This window comes from Stegostoma tigrinum, chromosome 10 (assembly GCF_030684315.1).
Source record: "Stegostoma tigrinum isolate sSteTig4 chromosome 10, sSteTig4.hap1, whole genome shotgun sequence".
Classification (NCBI taxonomy): domain Eukaryota; kingdom Metazoa; phylum Chordata; class Chondrichthyes; order Orectolobiformes; family Stegostomatidae; genus Stegostoma; species Stegostoma tigrinum.
In genome coordinates this window covers 15,465,044-15,480,186 of record NC_081363.1, presented here as the reverse complement: position 1 = coordinate 15,480,186, position 15,143 = coordinate 15,465,044, and the positions used below count along the sequence as shown (strand labels likewise).

The following is a 15,143-nucleotide window of genomic DNA, read 5'->3' as shown; positions in this document are numbered from 1 at the left end:
CCAACAACATCCAAGAAGCTTGACAGCATCCAGGACACACAGCTTGCTTAACTGGTACTCCTTCAACATGCAGTCCCTTCAGCACGCACCGAATGGAAGCAATGCATGCTATCTAACTTTCCTAGTAATCTAGTGGTTAGGATTTGGTGCTTTCACTGCTGCAGCCTGGGTTTGACTCCTGGTCAGGGAATAGAAGTTCTAATGTCTCTCTCTGTGGTGCAATAGGTTAGTGCATTTGGCTGTTAACTGGAAGGTTGGTGGTTTGAAACCACCCAGACACAAAGGCTTATCTCACTTTCAGGGCAGCACGGTGGCTCAGTGGTTAGCACTGCAGCCTCACAGCGCCAGGGACCCGGGTTCAATGCCACCCTTGGGCAGCTATCTGTGTGGAGTTTGCACATTCACCCTGTGTCTGTGTGGGTTTCCTCTGGATGCTCCAGTTTCCTGGCACAGTCCGGAGATGTGCAGGCTACATGGATTGGCCATGCTGAAATGCCTGTAGTGTTCAGGGATGTGTAGTTTCGAAGCGTTAGAAGGGGATGGGTCTGAGTGCAATGCTCAGAAAGTCAGTGTGGACTTGTTGGGCCAAAGAGCCTGTTTCCACACTAAGGATTCTATGATCTGCAATCTACAATCTACAAGCTGCATTATGTAATAACTCACCAGGCTCCTCATAAGCACATTGCAAACCAGCAATCTTTACCATCTGAGAGGACAAAGGCAGCTGATAAATGGGGTCAGCACCCGCTTCAAGTTCCCATCCAAGCCCCACTCCCTCCTGATTCAGAAATATATCACTAGTCCTTCAGTACCAGTGGGTCAAAATCTTGGAAATCTCTTCCTAAAGGTGTTGTGGCTGTCCTTACACTTCAAGAACTGCAACAATTCATGAAAGCAGCTCACCATCACCTTCTCCAGGGCATTTTAGAATGAGCAGTTGATGCTGACCAAGCCAGTAATGCCTATACCCCATAAATGACTAAAGAGAATTACATCATCTGACTGTTCATAAATAATGTCAGTGAAGATCAAATATACAAACAGAAAGCACTGGAGAGCTGCTGATGAAATTCTAATCATAAACTGAAACTATTTGTATTTTCAATTAATATTGCAATATTAATAGATCTTGATATACATGTTATAATATTGAATTATAATTATACACAATTTTGTGTATAAAGATTGACCTTTTACACGCACACATACTTCTGTTTTTTTAATACATTACATATAGTCTAATTACCATTTAATCTCTGATGTAAATGCAAAGAACTGGGATGCTGGAAACTTGAAACAAAAACAGAAAGGGTTGGAGAAACTCAGCAGGTCTAATAGCATCTGGGAACAGAAAAATAAAGTAAATGTTTTAAGTCCAATGACTCTTCTTTGCCACTTATTCCAGAATGTCTTCTGACACATCCGAACAGTTTGATGAAAAATAATACTAAACAAACAGTAGAGGTGTTAATGACACCGGGGGCACAGTTACAGACCCTCAGATACTTCTAGACCTGACATTTTATCAGAAAATCCACACATGGTCACGAGTTCCTGCGAGTAAACTTCAATCCTAGGGAAAAGGGTCTCCCTATCCACCCTATCTAACCCTCTGATTATTTTATATGTTTCAATTAAGTCACCTCTCAACCTCCTTCTCTGTAACGAAAACAGCCTCAAGTCCCTCAGCCTTTCCTCATAAGACCTTCCCTCCATACCAGGCAACATCCTAGTGGTTAGATAGGGTGGATAGGGAGAGCCTTTTTCCTAGGATGGTGACAGCGAGCATGAGGAGGCATAGCTTTAAATTGAGGGGTGAAAGATATAGGACAGATGTCAGAGGTAGTTTCTTTACTCAGAGAGTAGTAAGGGAATGGAACGCTTTGCCTGCAACAGTAGTAGATTCGCCAACTTAGGTACATTTAAGGTGTCATTGGACAAGCGTATGGACGTACATGGAATAGTGTAGGTTAGATGGGCTTGAGATCGGTATGACAGGTCAGCACAACATTGAGGGCTGAAGGGTCTGCACTGTGCTGTAATGTTCTATGTTCGACGTAATGTAAACTTTAGTCACCAGCTTCAAACATATAAGTCATTGTTTCACAATAAATGGCCAACAGAAAATATTGAATCAAAAGTTAGCCATGTGCTGGGTGTTCCAAGTATGGGTACTTCACATTTAAGTTGGAAATTTGTCATTATTTTAATCAACCTGTTCAGCCATTTTATGACACACCCACCAGAAGTCAGAACCTCTGACCATAGGTAGATATTTTTAACAAATTTATTCAACTTCTGAGACAACCGGGACTTGAAACTGAGTTTTCTGACCCAGAAGTAGGGACACTGCTATCGCGGTATTAAAAAAAAACTAGAATATTGTCAAACTAGGAATGAACAGATACGATGTAATTTTCCGGTTCAGCTGCAATAAATGAACATTGGCTTAGTTCATTGAAACAGTTACAATGAATTAAAGATATTAGAATGTTTCAGCTCCAGTTGGGATAATAGCACATGGTTTGCCCACTGGTCTATGAAAAACACAGGTTAAACTGGAGCACAGGGTCTTGGAGCAGTTTCCATGTTGTTGAGGACTGAGAAATAGGAAGGAGAAGGCAAAGAAACTATGCAGTCACTTGATCTGTAAGATGTTTGCTAAAAATCGAGAACATGCCAGTTTAAAAAACAGCAACTGAATGAGGGAGCGAGAAACAGCACATAAAGCAGGGAAAGACAGAGGACATGGAAATTTAACAAGCAGAAATTAAGAGGAAATGAAACAGAAGAGCGATAACAAAAGCTGGAAACAAGGAAAAAGCGAAGACAAGATGCAGGTTTTGCCCTGAAACCTCTCAAAAGAAAGTGGAGAAATAGCAGAGGAGCGAAGAAACAAAGTAACGTGCAGGGTCTGATTAGTATTCCGCTCACAGTGCTCCTGAGAGGAGCTGAGTACGGTGAGCGGCAGGCAGTGAAGCCTGAGACCAGCGCCAGAACTGCAGCTGGCAAGGGACAAGTAGACAGAAGGCTAGCCTAGTGCTCCTAACCACACACACATACACATTCACTCACACACATTGTCTGAACACCCAGAAAGAGCTACCAACCTGCAGCCTTACAGATGAGCGAGCTCGATCTCGGATTACTGTGAAAGGGCGCAGGACGGCTGTTAGCCGGCGATGAACATCTATAACCTGTGTGTGTGTGAGAGAGAGGGTGAATCAACTACCGAGAGAGTGCAGCAGGATCTATAAAGTGATCGATTGATTTGAAAAGGAGCACCTTTCAACGCTTTCTTTTTGTTATTGTTTGTTTGGACCGCTCTCCTGTAGGAACAGCTCTCGCTCCGGTTCCTGAAGGGAAGAACAAAATCCCCACCATTTTCCTGTAGGAAGAGGGAAATTTGCAGTCCGTTCGCCTTTTAACCCGCTGCAGAACGGAATGTCCCGGTCTTACTCAACTTTCCAGTCGATGGCATGTACCTAGCGTTGCGGTAAGAGAGGTACAAACAATCGGAGCTAAAGTGGTCCCAGTACTAAACTGGAGATAGGGGAGGGATGGTGGGAATGGTTTTTAAAAAAAGTGAACGCTTGTCGCTTCCTCGACTTTAAATTGTTGGATGTGTTTTAAGGTTATTGTTCCTGATATATTTGCTAGACATCCCTGCAGCTCAGTGAGGGCTACAGAAGGATTTCAGAAGTTACCAGTGAATTGGGGATTTGATCTGTTGTCCAGAGCGAGAGATGTAGGAATGTAATTTCGAGCGTGAGCTCTCGGATAATGCATGTTTAGTGCGAGCTGTTGAGTGATAGGAGAATTCTAGGCTCACACACAGTTCTAGGTCACTTCAGAAGCCCTTCATAAAGTCCTGAAAAACGAATGGGGAATTATCAATATCAAAACAAAACCAATTCTGGTTAAACTGAGGTGCAGTTGTCTCAGTGTCTGAAAACGGCATAGCCTTCAGTCTTGCCATCTGAAAATGGTTCCACTCACCGTGTCTGCAGATATTATGAGAATCTCTGATCCAAGACTTTGCGGCCACATCAGCTGTTTCAATGATTATAAGGAGATTTGACACTTCAGCCCCAATATGGATTCTGAGCGCTTGCCTTGTACTCCCTCTTACCTCTCAAACTAGAGACGGCTAAGAAATTATCTTATCGAATCGGTCGAGGTGAGTAGAAGCGCGGATGTGGTAAATTAAAGAGAAAGAGAGTGGGGGAGAGAAGCTGACGAGGTTTGTGCTCCTAAGATGCTGCTTGGCCTGCTGTGTTCGTCCAGCCCCACACTTTGTTAACGAGGATAGAAGTTCATTGGCTTCATTCATGGGGAAAGTCACGGTTTGTTATTCCTTTCAAAATAAAAATGCTCCTTAGCTTTCTCCTCGCCCCCGAACTTTAAGTCCTCGTTCCCACTAAAGCCCGCCAATCTCTGCTACCTCCGACCAACTGTCTGAGTTCCAACCGTGCTGTTTGACTACATGGAGCATCACAACCCAATCCTGCGCCCGTCTACCCTTCCCATCTCTGCACAGAGAGGATAGCCTCTAAGCCCTAACCCAGGGCTTTAAACAAACTGGTGGACCGGAACTTTCTATTCCTAACCCAACCCAATCCCTCCGTGGCGTCGCTCGTGTGGAGCCAGGGGAACAGGCGGCTTGGTCTTAACTAAGAGCCCAGTGGGGAAATCGTTCTCTCGTTCAACCCCCAGTTCTGGAGCCTCAGGCAGGTCTAGTCAGTGTGAATGCAGCGAGGCCAGGCCGCTCTGGAGTGATTAATGCACCTAAAGGGACAACAGTGGGAAAGGTAGTGGGAGGCTGCACATGGGGGAGGGATGGGATTGTACTACTGCTACAAGGTGACAGGTCAGCTGCAATGGCGAATCCATGGAATTCCTGCTGTAACATTTGGACAGCAGACTGTGTAGGAAAAAGGAAAAGAAAAACACGTCAAATTTGACCCAATTACGTCCTTGACATGACTACCATAATCTTGACAGTTCCAGGCCTCGGCAAGCTTCTTAAAGGATTTCCAACAACAAAGACCAGTGAGGTCTGGTGAAACTCAGAAACATTCTTCAGAGAGAAAGAATTTCGAGCCCAGTGACCTTTGGTCAAGAGATGCCTCCGAACCTGCTGTGTTTCTCTCGTTGGTTTGAAATTTCCAGCATCCTCAGATTCTCAGACTGGCAACAGCTTCCAAAGTAGAGAGCTGGACCCAAGAGGGTCGGTGAAACGATTTCTGGGCGTCCATTTCGAGGAATTGAGTGACCAGACAGGATCAGGCAGAGGTTGAAAATAGGGGAAGCGGCACTGGCGATCGAGCTGGGCTGTGAACGGCGTGGGCCTCAAAGCCCGGAAGCTCCAATCCTTTTAGAAATGACAACAAGCCGTTAAAGTTTACCAAATGTCATTAAAATTGAACATCGAGTGCTTGTCAAACGGCCGCTGATCGTGGCGACAGACTATTTCAGAATGAAATTCACTGTGACTCATTTTGAACGTGTAATCGTAATGAGTGCTATCTAAATGCATCTTTTAACGTTCAATTAATGTTGCAAGTAATAATTCTGCTATTATGACGGCAACTTAACGCTTTGAAATTTAACAATTATATAAATAAGCCAAGACGGTAGCTCATTATCCCTTGCATAAAGTTTTGGAGCTCTGCAGTTAGCTCCAAGCCTGAAATTCAACTTCTAGCTATTCTTTACGTTCCATATATAAATCATCAGATCCTGACTGATGTGTAAGACAATTAACACCAACTGTAGAGACTGCTTCTGAATTACTTTTCCCAAAGCTTATTCTATACATCAGGTTTAACCTTTCTGTCAGTCCCAACTATTTTGTGCTACTTTTACGGAGGACAGGTTGACCTCAGACTGAGCTGCAATTAATCGATATTTACTGGGTTAAAGGTGAGGCTCGGACAAGGCTGCACGTGAGAAGAGATAGGAAATTGGTTAAACCCCGAATATCAGAAGAATGGGATATGGGGAATCAGACCAGCTTAGTAGCTCCTGTAGAGAGCAGACGTAGATATGGCAGCTTGAATGACCTCGTTCTGTCCTGCAACTTTACAGTGATTGCTAGGGATGTACCTTTTATGGAAGGTGTTGCTTTGCCAGTTTTGGGAAAACAAATATAAACACGTCTTTTACCAGCTCAACCAGTGCACTCCCCTGCTGTGCCAGTCTGCCCACTGTTGTCCAATCAAGTCACCATTAAAGATAATCAATGCATTACCAGATTTCAGTCAACTTATATTTAACTCATCATTTACCAAAGCTGTTCTGACACACTGTAAATGTACTATTGATGTAAATGAGCACTCAGCTGCTTAAAACCTTGGTAATCCTGGAGAATTGTTTACCAATTTAGTCCACTTACCTCAGGAACTGCATTGTGACTGTAGACAAAATGAACAGAATGAACAATGAGAATGATCAAACATTGTAATGCACTTGTGAGCACTTCATTCACTGAACAAGGGTAGACTCAGTCTGTGTCTGCTTCAAGCGTTTACATTCCGAAAGGGACTTGGGTGATGTGATGGGAGAGTGGGAATTAGGGATCGTTTATTTGTAACTGAGGAAACAGAAATTGTAATAGAATAGGAATTTTCTTTCCCCAAAGCTACAGGATTCTGGAGGTAATGACAAGAGCTGACTCTTCAAGACAACTTATATTTATTCATGCACAGGATATGGGCATCACCGGCTAAGGCAGCATTTATTGCCCATCCGTAATTGCTCTGAGGGCAGTTAAGAGACAGCCACATTGTTGTGGGTCATTATGAAGGCTGGACCAAGTAAAGAAGGCAGTTTTTCTTCCTTAAGAGCATTAGTGAACCAGATTCCTCCCCCCCACCCCCCAACAATGGATTCATTGTCACTAATAGACTCTTAATTCCAGATTTTAATTGAATTCAAGCTTCACCACCTGTCGTGGCAGATTTGACTCCAAGTCCCCAAAACCTGGGAATCTGTAGATTAATAGTAGAGCAATAGTACCACTAGTTCATGACCTTCTGTGCGGATGGTGAGATAGAGTAGAACAATAACACAAACATGGACTGGTTGGGCCAAATAGCCTGTTCCTATGCCAAATATCCTGCACAATGTACTTTCCTATTTATTCATGGGATGTAGGCATCACTGGAGGAACCAACATGCATTCCCATATTTAATGACTCTAGAGAATGGAGTGGTGAACAATCTTCTTGAACCTCTGCAGTTCATGTGCTGTAGGTAGATCCACAATACTGTCAGGAAGTGAGTTCCAGGATTTTGACCCAATGATAACAAAGAAATACCAATACATTTCCAAGTCAGCATAATGAGTGACCTGGAACTGCACTTGAAATTGATGGCATTCCCATGTAACCATTACCCTTGTCTTCCTAGATGGTAGAGGTCGCAGATTTAGAAGGTGATATCTGAGAAGTTTTGATAAGTTGCTACAGTGTACCTCATAGATAGCAAGGGAATGAATGTGGGAGGTGGTGACTATGATGCCAAGCAAGCCAGCTGCTTTGTCCTCGAAGGTGTCAAGCTTCTCAAGTGTTGTTAGAGCTGCACCCATTCAGACAAGTGGGCAGTATTTCATCACAACCCTGCCCTGTGCTTTGTAGATGGTTGGCTGACTATGGGGGAGTAGGAGGTGATTTACACGCTGCAGGATTCCTAGCCTCTGACCTGCTCATATAGCCACAGTATTTATGAAAACTGCAAGATTACAGTGGAATGAAGAATTCTGGTAATAAATTTGAACCTCCTGAGACATGCTTGGTCATCTTTTGAGGAATCCACAATATCTTTTTGACAGATCATTTTCTAGAGAAAAGGAGCAAAAAGATTGGGGAGATTGTATCAGAAATAATAGGAACTGCAGATGCTGGAGAATCCGAGATACCAAAGTGTGGGGCTGGATGAACACAGCAGGCCAAGCAGCATCAGAGGAGCAGGAAGGCTGATGTTTCGGGCCTAGACCCTTCATCAGAAAAGGGGGATGGGGAGAGGGTTCGGAACAAGTGCAATGAAAAGCCTGGTAAACACATATGAGTCTGATGACCTTTATCTCATCCAAAGTACACAATTTAAACAGATCAGTACAATTAGTGACACTTGAAACCTAAGAGCTGTACAGTTGCAGTTTTCACCAAAGTGCGGTGAGTGTGTAACTGGGTTGGAAAGATACCAGAGCTGCTAAGTAGCAGTACTACATAAACCGTCATGTTTCATATGATCAATTCAAATTGAAATTATGATAAAAACAAACAAGGGAGAAATGTGGTGGTATGCTTTATAAAATAGCTTTCAAAATTGTATTCAAGACAGAAAAAAGTTAGACAGGTGCATCAACTGGAAAATTTATTCAGGCATCAGTAGGTACCTAGTTACAGCTCAGAACCTAATGAAAAAAAATTTGTCGCTTTTTCAGTTTTACCTCTTTCCCTATAATTCTATTCCTTGCTTCCCTTTCTATCATTTTCAGCTTCTGTTTCTACTTTCCTATTGGCTTCAATATAATGGGGCATTTGGGGCAGAAACTGAAGGCAAAACATGACTCCCATTGGCTCCCCTCACAGCTTCTCTGATGATTTATTTTTGCCTCCCTTTCCCATCACATCACATTCACCTTTTCCATATTTTCACCAATTCCTGCCATCTCTTCACGACCTGTTCCTTTTCCCCTTTAATTACTCCATTAATTCACTGTAAGCAGCTTCCACCTGTCTTTGTATAGATCACCTCAATCTCAATGTTTTTTGTGAGCATATCCCAATCCTGCTTCCCATTCCTACATGATTTCCCAACGATTGGGCAGCTAGACCTTTCCTTACTCTTAAGCTGTACCATTCTTCCCTCTCCCCATCATACCATTCCTTCCTGGTTTATTTGCAGAAACACTTTTTTTAACTGTCATAGTTCAACTTGCAGAAATTAAATCAGTGTGCAAAAAGGTGTCTGGTAATATGTTTATCTCTTGCTGCTTTGTCTCACAGAGGTTAGCAACTGGAATATGACTCACTTGTGTAAGCACTAATCAACAATTAACTTTTTGAATTAATCCAAAATGAGATAATTGGCTTTAACATTCTCCTAGTGTATTCTGTGAAAGATGATCAAACATTACCATTGTCTCCCCTCTCTGCCCCCTCATTGCATATTCCTTCTTGCACTCACTCCCTTGACCTTTCTCTGTAATTACCTTACTTAATGCACTTTCTAATAGTTTGAAAATTAAAAGGAAAATTGCTATATAATCTTTCACTCTCTCTTGTCTGCCTCTGGATTTTTAAATACTATGTAGATTTTGCCTCAATGAATTTGTCCATTTGCAATATTCTTTATTGGGTAGAAAATACTAGAAGCTGAATGAAAATATTTTAACAGAACAACTATAACAACTAAGATAACAATGCCGAAATTGTGAAAATTATGAAAAATTGTCAAGCAATCTCACAATCTGTAGACTACAAACAAAAAATTATCATGTGACTAAAAGCTCCAGATGCAAAACTCCAGTCCTGCACCATATGGTGGATATTTCGTGCCCCAATCAAACATAAACAATAAATCTTGCCTGGTTGGTATTCTGCACAACTGAATAGTACATGATGGGAAAATTAACTGCATTGTGTATGTTCAGACGGAATCATCCAAAAAAACACCTCAGCCAGTTACAAGCCTAGGTGCTTAGGAAAAGGCCACCGCTTTTAAATTAAACCATGAAAAGCCACTGAACTTTCCAACTGAGAAATGGTTTCACAAGGGTCTTTCTTTAGATTTAAACACTTGGTTTGGAATTTCTAATTTCAACAAAAGTCAAAAATTTTCAGAAAAAAATTTAGACAATGTTTACGAATCCAGTGGCCACATTGAAGAATTCTATTGTGGCACTCTGTCTTAAAATTAGAAGTTAACGTGTCACTCGGGATCGAGTGATTCTATGACAGTAAGCATGATATCATTGACATTCAAAACGCCTGTTGTCACTTAGAAATACAATAAATATTACAGGTAACCACCAAATCTAATAGTGTCATGAGCTGGCTCCAGGAGATGTTAACCAATTCTTTATGGTTTCAGATGGGACACCCAAAATTGCCAGAGATAGGTGATGTGGCTCCTTTTATGTTTAATCACCTATGCTCGTGATTGGCTGGAACAAACTTAATTTGAAAGGGGTCCTTTTCCTTGTTCACACCTTTCTCCCATGTGCAAATGAACTTAGTGTTGTAAAATGAATCAATTTAAGCAGGCTTTCTTGAAATAAGATCATGTGAATTCATTAATGATTAAATGCAGGAAGAATTCACAATGAAATACAAATATACATAGATTGGCAAATGAGAGGTAAGTTCAGAATGATAAATCTTCGAAAAAACAAATGTACAGGTCAGACTATGAATTGTTCATGATGAACATTGCAACTGTTGCAGTAGAGGTTACTGGCACCATTGACTTTAGTATTTGAACAGTATTTTTTCAAGTTTGTTTATTCATTAACAGGATGAGGGCATCGCTGGCTAGGCAGCATTTATTATCCCTAATTGCCCAAATGATAGCTAAGAGTCAACCACATTGCTGTGAGTCTGGAGTCACATGTAGGCCAGACCAGGTAAGGATGGCAGTTTCCTTCCCTAAAGGACATTGGTGAACCAGATGGGCTTTTCCCAACAGTCAATAATGGACTCATGGCCATCATTAGATTCTTAATTCCAGATTTTTTAAAAAATTGAATTCAAATTCCACCATCTGCCATGGTGGGATTTGAACCCAGGTTCCCAGAGCTCACCTGGGTCACTGGGTTAACAGTTCAGTAATATTACCACTAGGCCATTGACTCCCATTTGGTGTTCCAGGCTGATTGAAGCTATCTCTTAAGAGATAGTAGGAACTGCAGATGCTGGAGAATCTGAGATAACAAGGTGTAGAGCTGGATGAACACAGCAGGCCAAGCAGCATCATAGGAGCACGAAAGCTGATGTTTTGGGTCTAGACCCTTCTTCATAAACTTCTGAAGAAGGGTCTAGGCCCGATACATCTCCTTTGTCTTAATGTCTTTTTTGTAACTGGATTTAGTACTTCGGGTGCGAGAGGATGGTCTTTTTACCTGTAAACATGGGAAAATAGGGGATAGTTCTTCAACCGTGACTTTCACTGCATGCTAACACTCAGACACAAGCTGGTACATGTGAGATTGTTCTGACCACTCGTCCCTCCCAGTAGAGTTGAAACTGGCTTTTTAAACTTCATTGCACATTATTGGAGGATAAAACAGAAACGTCTGTGAGAGGTGGCTTCCTGTGAGGGAATGGTAGATAGTCAGCCAACCGCATGACCCCCTCCCCATTATCATTTCATGACCTCCACACAGGACTTTTCTCCAGTCATTAAATTTAAATCCACTGCCTTTTCTGTAGCAGTCCCCATTTTAATGACAACACATTATGGAATCAAATTTTTAAAAATATTTTATATCTCATGGTTCTGGTCTATTGTCACAACAATATATAAAAATACATAAAGTTTCACTTTACACCTGACTAGGGCACCATTTCCACTGTGGTCTGAAGCAGGACTGCAGAAATGTGGATTGAGAAATTCAGACAAATCCATTTTATGGTATGATCTTTGATGGTGAGGACCTCCACTGCCCAGTGAAAGTGACCTTATGTCTCACTGTGAGCTCTGGGTGGTTGTAGTTGATTGCAATTAATGTGGGATTTAAGCTACAATGTGTTATCACAGTGTAAGTGAACTCATGACCAAATGGGAAATAGAACGTAGAACAGAACAGCACAAGAACCGACCCTTCAGTCCATGATTTTATGCTGAACATAGCCAAATGAAACTAATCCCTTCTGCCTGCTCTTGGTCCATGTCCCTCCATCCCTTGCACATTCACCCACTTATCTAAAAGTTCATAAATACCTCTATCATATCTCTGTCCACCCCTACCCTGGCAGTGCATTCCAGAATCCCGCTAATCGCTGTGTAAAAAACTTGCCTCTCACGTCTCCTTTGAACATTCGCCATTTCACCTAAAATGCATGGCCCCCCAAGAATTAAATGTTTTAACTTTGAGAGAAAGATTCTGACTGTCAATCCCATCTATGCATCTCATAATTTTATAAACTTCTGTCATGTCTCCCCTCAGCCTCTGCTGCTCAAGAGAAAACAACCTGAGTTTTTCTAGCCTCTGCTTATAGCTCATACCCTCTAATCCGGGCAGCATCCTGATAAACCACTTCTGCACCCTCTCCAAAGGGCAATCTTCCCTTTTACTTTAGAACCCCTTTGAAGGGTCACTGGAAACTCTGATTGTCAGTAATACCCTGGTCTCTGTTCATTTTGGATTGCTGCAGCATGTTTTATCATATATTTCATACAATGGCTGTGTGGTAATACTTCCCTGTCGTATTCTGTACGTAATCTCATTTTAGAATTTCTGTAGGGCACAAAAAGAGGCCAGGATTTGCTGTTGCATTGCCTTGCCCCAGAATCTACCCATCCCTGAACAGATAGCTACTTGCAGGGCCATATTAATGTGGGGCTATGATATTTGAATACACAGCTTTTACTAACAAATGGAAAAAGAATCCTGTTTCTTGTTTCTTCCACATTCTGGCTGTGGAGTTGAATCATAAATGTACACCTCAGGTCAGTTTATTTAAAATTCCAATGATATGTTTGCCACGCAGTTCCCACTCCTCCCACAGTGAGACACAAAACCAAGGTTGGTCATAATTTGATCGGCCAATTCCTAATCAAAATGGTATTCACATAATAACACATCCCACATTAACAACCAACCAACTACAACCGCCCAGAACTCACAATGAGACATAAGATCATTTCCACTGCGCAGCTGGAGGTCCTCACCATCAATGATTGTGATATTAATAGCACCCTCTTTGTTAAGAAATGACCAGCAATTCTATTTGTACAAATTCTGACCCTTGCCCAAATTCATTTGCCTACACAACATTATCTGCACACTGAAAGCAAGTCATTGTGTGAAATTAGTTGAAGTGTCTTAACAACATCAAGTGCTGAATAAATGCAAGCTTTGTTATATTGATATTAGTAATGGACCTCCTGTGGTGTTAATCACTGTGTATCAGGAAATGAGCTTTTTTATAATGTTAACAATGTTATGCCATGCAAAGCATATTACAATGCACAATGTTAACAACAAAATGCATTACATTTCTTTTGTGTGCAACTGGATCTTTGCCTGTCTCTGACCTTACTCAGTTCTTTGTTATATTAAACCAAGCCATTCTGCTGTAACACTTCCAGGTGGCTGTATTTTTATGGCTCCAGTACTACATATCCAGTCACTGACATAGCGCCTGTAACAATGGATTCTCTTTGTTACCTCATGACTGTAATCTCCAAGCTGCCTGACTTCCTCAACCAAATGTTGCTGCTTGGCATGTGAACACCTTTTGTGATCTCTCATCTCCGATTCTCATCACCACCTCTGAATCATCAGCCCCCTTGTCTGACATCCAGTTCTGAATGAGTCACAATTCTCTCCACTCCAACTCAGGAAGGATCACAGTCATCAACGTTGGCTTTTGTTGTCACTGTCCCCTTTTTGTCGGTGATACAGTCTTACACCCTGACCACTTCATCAGGCCAAATTGGACCAAGCTGCCTTAATTGATCCAGAACTGAGCTGTAATCCCCACATCCCTTAATAACAAGACTGCTTCTTTTTCCACTGGGTGCAATCTTTGGCCCTACCTCAACCCATTTTCCATGAAAACCTTTACAGATGCCTTTATTAGCTTCTACCTCTTCTTGCTGACTGACCCTGCATGTCAATTAACTACAGCTCACAATAACTAAATTAGAAGCTCGTCTCCCACCACAGACAGACAATGACATAGAAGAACAGAGAGAAAGATAGCTACTTCTCATCACATACAAAGAAGACATCATTTGTTTGTGCAAGTTTGTTAAACTTATTGGCTATTGTGTTCACTACATTACCTCTGAAATATAGTTAGTGTTAACTTAATTGGCTGGAAAGCATTTTGGGACATCTGGTGGCCACAAAGAGCATGCTATAAATTTAAGCTTTCCTTTCTTTCTGAAAATGCAACTTAGGATAAAAATGAGCCACAATTCAACTTGCAGTTTCAGGATCAATTGTTGTTCATCTATAATGCTTGTTGTGTTTAATTTGGTAACATTTTAAAGAAATACAATGAACAACTAATCTACTCCAATGAAATATGAAAATTTAAGTGGAATTAGTGTTCTGTATGCCTGCGCTGCTCAGCTGTTTTCTACTACTATCCACTTTTTTTTAAACTTGTGAGTTTCCTTGTTTGTCCTAGTGCCCACGATTATAAATTGGTGTATATTCTCTGGATATGGCAAAGTTTTCTAATCTGTCAATTTTTTTTCCTTTTCGATCTTAGAATGGAATTTTCTTTCGAAGTTTATTCTGTCAAAGAGTCCACATTCTCACCATCCTTAGCATCAAGTGAGGCAACACAGTTATTGATTATTTCTACCACTTAACTCATTACTCATAAACTTACCTTGCTCATCCTATAGTGACCCTGTCCCTACATCAAACTTTTGATACTTGTGTGATAATAATCCTAAATTAATTGATTTTCCAGTTTCTAAGGATTCCTGATTATTTTATTCTGACATATTCTAAATTCTACATATTCCTTTTCCTTTAGTTTTATCATGTTTTCTTCTATAGTTTGAATTTTCCCTTCAGTTCTTTCTTTGTCCATTCACTCCAAAATTAATTATTTTTTATGATATCTGTGGAATGATATGTAAATATTTCCACATGTCTTTCATTCTTTTTGTCAATTTTTTTCTTCATTTACCAAATTTAGCCCAAATCTCACTTTCTCAACATTTGCTCTTTGCCATTCTGGCCAAGTTTGTCCTTCTTACGTTCCCGTCAAACCAATTTACCAACTTTACTATTTTGTGATTACTATTAGTGAAATGCACCTCTCCTCTTTTACCTATTCTGGTTAATTACCCATAATAAAACCTAACAGTAATTTTTTTTTCCTCTTGTCACACTTGCATTATTGTGCAAGCAAGTACTCCTGCATGAACTGCAAAACCTCAAATTTCTC

General features: G+C 41.1%; 1 protein-coding gene across 3 annotated transcripts in view; it reads left to right on the top strand.

Annotated features, from left to right (window-relative positions):
• The first annotated feature begins 2,546 nt into the window (after window positions 1-2,546).
• The window catches only part of syndig1l (synapse differentiation inducing 1-like), a 148,180-nt gene continuing 135,583 nt past the window's right edge, over window positions 2,547-15,143 (top strand). Inside the window, exon 1 of one of the 3 annotated variants that reach the window (XM_048537044.2) lies at window positions 2,547-3,496. The gene's annotated coding sequence lies outside the window, so the exon portion shown is untranslated. Of the gene's footprint in view, window positions 3,506-4,086; window positions 4,181-15,143 lie in introns of those variants that run through there. The other 2 variants (XM_048537045.2, XM_048537046.2) reach the window with 2 other exon arrangements.